Raw genomic sequence first — 6000 nt, 5'->3', positions numbered from 1 at the left:
CCTAAACACGCCCTCTTAAATTATCTTATGAAATTACATTGTTAAATGTTTTATTCAGAATAAAGTTACAAAAATAAATATTAACAACTTTTACAATATTACCATAAAGCAATGTAAACATAAAGGAAAATGTATCAAAAAATGCAGAATTGCACCAGTTGTAGAGGACTACAACTCCCAGCTACACTTTATATATCAATGCAGAATGATAACGGCTACAGAGGACTAAAACTCTCAGCAACACTTTATCCAAAAATGCAGAATGGTACCAGTTATAGAGGACTACAACTCCCAGCAACACTTTATCAAAAACTGCAGAATGGCACCAGTTATAGAGGACTACAACTCCCAGCTACACTTTATATATCAATGCAGAATGATAACGGCTACAGAGGACTAAAACTCTCAGCAACACTTTATCCAAAAATGCAGAATGGTACCAGTTATAGAGGACTACAACTCCCAGCTACACTTTATATATAAATGCAGAATGATAGCGTCTATAGAGGACTACAACTCCCAGCAACACTTTATCAAAAACTGCAGAATGGCACCAGTTATAGAGGACTACAACTCCCAGCAACACTTTATACAGTAAAAACCTAATCACCAAATAGAAAAACAGTGAAGAACTGCCCCCAACTTCCTATGGCATCAGTATGATGTCACATTCCCGCCAGATAATTCAAATAATAAACCTAAACAATCATGAAAGGGAATGTTTTCCAACTATCCTAAAGAATAGACTGGAGTACCTGCTTGCAGAGCTCAAATTACGTCCATGACCCTTTGCAGATCGGTCGCCCCCTCCTGAGAAATAGCAGCGTGGAGATCAAAGCAAGGATCACAGCACACGGCCGTTAGTTCAGGCCGACTTGTGCTGCCATGGGAACAGGGACGCCTATAGCTAGATGCTGGGCCACTAAGTTCGAGCTCATGGTCCCCTCTGCCTGCACATGCGCAGTAGAGAGCGGGTATCTATGGTGACAGGAGACGCTGGCTTCTAATAGACACAGACACGTCACCTATCTAAACAGAGACACAATCGCCGTAGTCGATCATAGGAGGACAGAGCAGGAGGAAACTGAAAGTGCAGGAGAGAAGAGAGAAAGGAGAGAGCGGATGGATCTCGTGCCTGGCTCGCCCTCACTTTATTTCCACTCGCCAAATGCGAGCAGGCGAGTGGAAATTTTGAGCCCTGCTTTAGAGTATACATTTCCGAGGTATGAAAATCCCCAAATCGTATAGATTTGGATTGAATGCGGAGGGGGTATTGGGGGATCCAAGGTGGGTCTGTTGTTTGGAGAGTATGGGATAGGAATAGTAATTTGCTTTTGTCTTTGTTCATTTTGAGGCCTGAGAACGTGCCAAGGTGGCATATGTGATAAAATATAATGGGAATTTGACTGTTAGGATTAGAAAGAAAAAGAAGAATATCGTTAGCAAACAGCATAAATTGGAGAGAATGGGGGCCTAATTGAATACCAGTAAAACGTCGGGTGGATGATAACATACGGGCTAATGGTTCAATGGCCAAATTAAATAGGAGTGGGGATAAGGGACAACCCTGGTGTGTACCTCTGTAGAGGGGAAAAGGGGCAGCGAGGAATGTGGACGTAAAGATTTGTGCTGTGGGAAAAGTGTAGAGAGTGGAGACATAGTCAAGAAATCGCATTCGTTGTAAAACCTTTGTAAGCCATAACCAACTAACACTATCAAAGGCCTTCTCCGCATCCAATGCCAAAAGTGCCAGTGGACGCGGAGAAGGGCCAGACATATGTGAATATTCAAGTGCAGCAATAGCTTTGCGTATATTGATAACATATTATATGTAAGTACATCTATCGAACAGAGGGGGGGATTGGGACAAATGCCTGCTCCAAAGGGAATGTAAATGGATCCACTGCACTAGATCTTATGAGGAACCAGGCATCAATGATGCCATTAATTTGAGTTGCTTTTTGTAATATGAGACCCATTCCAACATTAAAACCTTTCTTTACATATTTACATATTCCCTTGTTATCTCTAGTCTTGACTGTTGTAACTCCCTCCTCATTGGCCTTCCACTACACATGATATCCCCCCTTCAATCTATCATGAATGCAGCTGCCAGACTCATTCACCTTACCAACCGCTCAGTGTCTGCATCCCCCCTCTGCCAATCCCTCCACTGGCTTCCACTCGCCCAGAGGATAAAATTCAAAATATTAACAGTCACCTATAAAGCCATCCACAACTCTGCCCCCGGATATATCTCAGACCTTGTCTCAAAGTATCACTCTAAACGTCCCCTCCGCTCATCCATTGACCTCCTCCCATTCTCGCCTCCAGGACGCCTCTCGCCTCCAGGACTCCTTACCCCAACCTGTCCGTCTATCTCCCACCTTGACTGCCTTTAGGCGTTCCCTAAAGACTCATCTCTTCAGGGAAGCCTATCCCACCTCAACCTAACCACTGAACCTTCACATTCTCACATCATTCATTCCCACAGCTACCCCATGTATCATTTCCCCCTCCTCTTTTAGATTGTAAGCCCTCAGGGGCAGGGCCCTCCTTACCATCTTGTCTTGAATTGTATTGTAACTGTAATGTCTTCCTTATATTGTAAAGCGCTGCACAAACTGTTGGCGCTATATAAATACTATGTAATAATAATAATATTGCTATATATATACTTTTTCACTGTTTTATTGTTGCGTTTTTCATTAAGGACATAGAATATGTAAGGTAGAATACCGATCAGAAGGGCATGGATGACTTAAAGAAATAGTTACACGTTTTGAGATATATATAGAAAAAACAAACCCCTTACACCAAAGATGTTGAGGGTTTAAGATATACCAACAAACTATAAACTATATTTGAAATTTCTTCTTTCTGTGATCCTCGATGCCATGCTGATTTTTTTGTTCAGAGCCTGCACTTGGTTTAAAGCTACTTACATGTTTCATTTGATATATATATATATCTATACGCTAATGTTAAAACTTTTTCCGTGTAGACCAACTAATTTTTGTTGAAAAAACACTTTCTCTGCATTTTTGATCAGTATTTATAACCCTGATCATACTTCAGTTTAATGAATTGTGCCCTGTGGGGACACGCATAGAAAATTAAGGTTTGTGTTTGTTTTTTTGTTATGTCCAACACTTAAAAAGGAGTATTCAAGCCCTTGCCTAACAACGCCCTTCTGACAAAGCCCCGGTGGGGGGTGAAACGCGTCATAGGCGTGGGCTAGGTGTTTTGTATGTGACTGCTACGGCTGAGACCGCCCTCACTCTCCGGCTTCCAACATATAGCCAGAAGAACTTTTGATTTTGATTGGAGATATTATAGGATTTCGAAGCTGGAGAGGACGAACCAACCCCTGCACCACTGAACATGTTTTGGATTTGAAGTATATCCATATACCACTGGATCCAGCCACACAGGATCTTTCTTCTGATTGAAGTATAATCAGGAAACGAATCAAAGCAGCTGCTCAGTTAAAGACTTGTTCCCATAGTGAACAACTAAGCCGAGATAGAGCTATTGGGGTTGATTTACTAACCTTATAAACACACCACGAACATGTATACACCTCTGTAGTGTGTTCCCTCCCAGCATGATCTATGGGTGGAATCTAAACACCTTTGTAGTGTGTACACACCCAGCAGGTGTGTTGTGCAAAGCCCTGCATGAATTGCCAGGTGATGTTGTGTAAATTAGCTCTATGTTGTGTTGCTTGCATTGATGAATGCAGGAATGTAAATGCATGAGCTAACTATTTTTGTCTAAACTGTGAAGCAGCATTATATATGCATCATGTGCATGATTTTTACATATATGGCATTAGTGGAAATATGCTTTTAGAGACTTTTTGGTTGATAAATACGTTTTGCTGTGTGAAAATCACACGCACCTGGTGCGTGCGTGTGTTTAGGTTAGTAAATCACCCCCATTATCTCCTGAAATACACTGCATCTATTACAGAAAGCGTACATGCCGGACAAAAAAACCACCGTGATCCTGTAACTTCAACTCCAGGAAAATAAAGTATCCCTTAGCAGAAGTTCATCCATTGGAGTGATTGATCTTTTCTATACCATCTGTTCTCCTTCTCTCCATTCTGGATAAATCTACTACTTCAGAAAAAGCATGTGTTCAGTAAAGGCATATCTCTGCAGTGGAGAGGCAAAAGCCGAGATGAGGTTAGACATCTCCTGAACCATCTATACATCAAGCTGAACCCATCTATATCAAGGGTAAAACTACTCCGATCGTCCTATTTTGGCCTTTGGGTGAACATACACAGTACTGTGAGTGAAATCTATATATTCTTTCAAACTAAATGAGATTTCTTTGACGTTTGACTGTTTTTCTTTTTTTTTCACTTCATTTTTTCATTCCTTTTTACGCACGTGACGCCTACACTAAATACCTGCGGCATATGATGGTAGAGCTCCAAACTCTCAGTTAAATTGGAGAGTGACGCCTGGAGCTCGACCCTGAAACCGTACCCTCTCACAGACCTCCCCTGACTTCAGCTACTCCGCAGCTGAGATTCATACAAAACGACCCAGTCATTACAGTGTCTATGTTTTTTATATAGAATTTTCGATATGTGTGCAATTTTAATATATTTAATAAATATTTTCTATGAAAAAAACATTTTTTGTATACCTAAATTTTTAAACAATGGTGGGATCCCCTTTCTGGGAAACATTCTGTTTTTGTATATTGATAACAGCTGATCTACCAGATACAAATCCAGACTGAGCAGTTGATATCAAGGACGGCAGGATAGTCGCCAGTCTGTCAGCCATTATTTTGGACAGGAATTTAGCATCTTGATTTAGCAAAGATATAGGGTGGTAGGTTCCTGGTATTAATAGATCTTTGTCTTTTTTAGGTAATAAACGGATAAATGCATTGTTGAAAGTAGAGGGGTATTGATGGTTACATAAAATATGATTGTACAGGTCAAGTAATACGGGTGATATATCATCTAAGAGTAGTTTATAGAATTCTGAGGAAAGTTCGTCAGGACCTAGTGCCTTTGCTCGTGGATCCGACCTTATAACCTTTTGCAATTCCTGGATGGTTACTTCCGAGTTAAGATGAATGAGATCACTTTCTGTCAGCGAGGGTAGATCAGACGAATCGAGATAAGACACCCCTCCACTGGGATTGTCAGATCTAGTCTCATATAGGGTTTGTCAGTAAGAATAGAGTAGATATAATATTGAGATCCGTCTGAATCTGACCCTCACTATCAGCTAGGTGGGTAATGTGTGAAGAACCAGTCAGGCCTCGGGCAAGGTTGGCTAGTAGTCTGCCGGACTTATTACCAAACTTTAACAAATCTACTTCTTTAAGAGATCTGACCTGAGATTCATATTGTTGCAACCAGTAATCACAAGTTTGTTTAGCCATCAACCCCCTATCTCTATTTTCCGACGAGGGGATAAGTTTATAGGTGGAATAGGCCTGTCTAACCAGCTTACAAGCTGCAGAATATTTTTGAATAGTTAGTTTTTTTTGCGGGAAGTGGAGTATGCCAGGATCCTGCCGCGTAAAACAGCCTTAACTGTTTTCCATGGAGTGTGAGTGACTACTTTCATCTATCTACATTTCACGGAGGCATCCGTTGTCACTACCGCACCCACCCAGTTGGATTTGGGTTTTTGTCCGGTCAGGAGTGCGATGGGACAGGAGGATTAAGTTAACTGTTTTCATTGTGCTAGAGCCTAGTTGAATCGTGGAACAAGACCAACGACCCTCCGTCAGATCAGCTCGGTGGTGGAGTATAGAACATAGTGAAGGGATTTATGTATCAATATAATTACTTCTGCTGATCTACCAACTGCGGAGGCTCCCAGCGCTCTACCAACCCAGGAGCGTTGCATACGTGGGAAATCTTCTGAGGAGAGATGTGTCTCCTGAAGCCAGGCAATGTCGACCCTGAGTTTTTTTTAGATGACGTAGAACTTGATTGCGCTTGTTGGGGGATTTGAG

The sequence above is a fragment of the Nanorana parkeri genome, unplaced genomic scaffold (genome assembly GCF_000935625.1).
Source record: "Nanorana parkeri isolate BGI_ZX_2015 unplaced genomic scaffold, ASM93562v1 scaffold415, whole genome shotgun sequence".
In the NCBI taxonomy this organism is placed as follows: Eukaryota; Metazoa; Chordata; class Amphibia; order Anura; family Dicroglossidae; genus Nanorana; species Nanorana parkeri.
Note: the sequence above shows the minus strand (reverse complement) of the source record.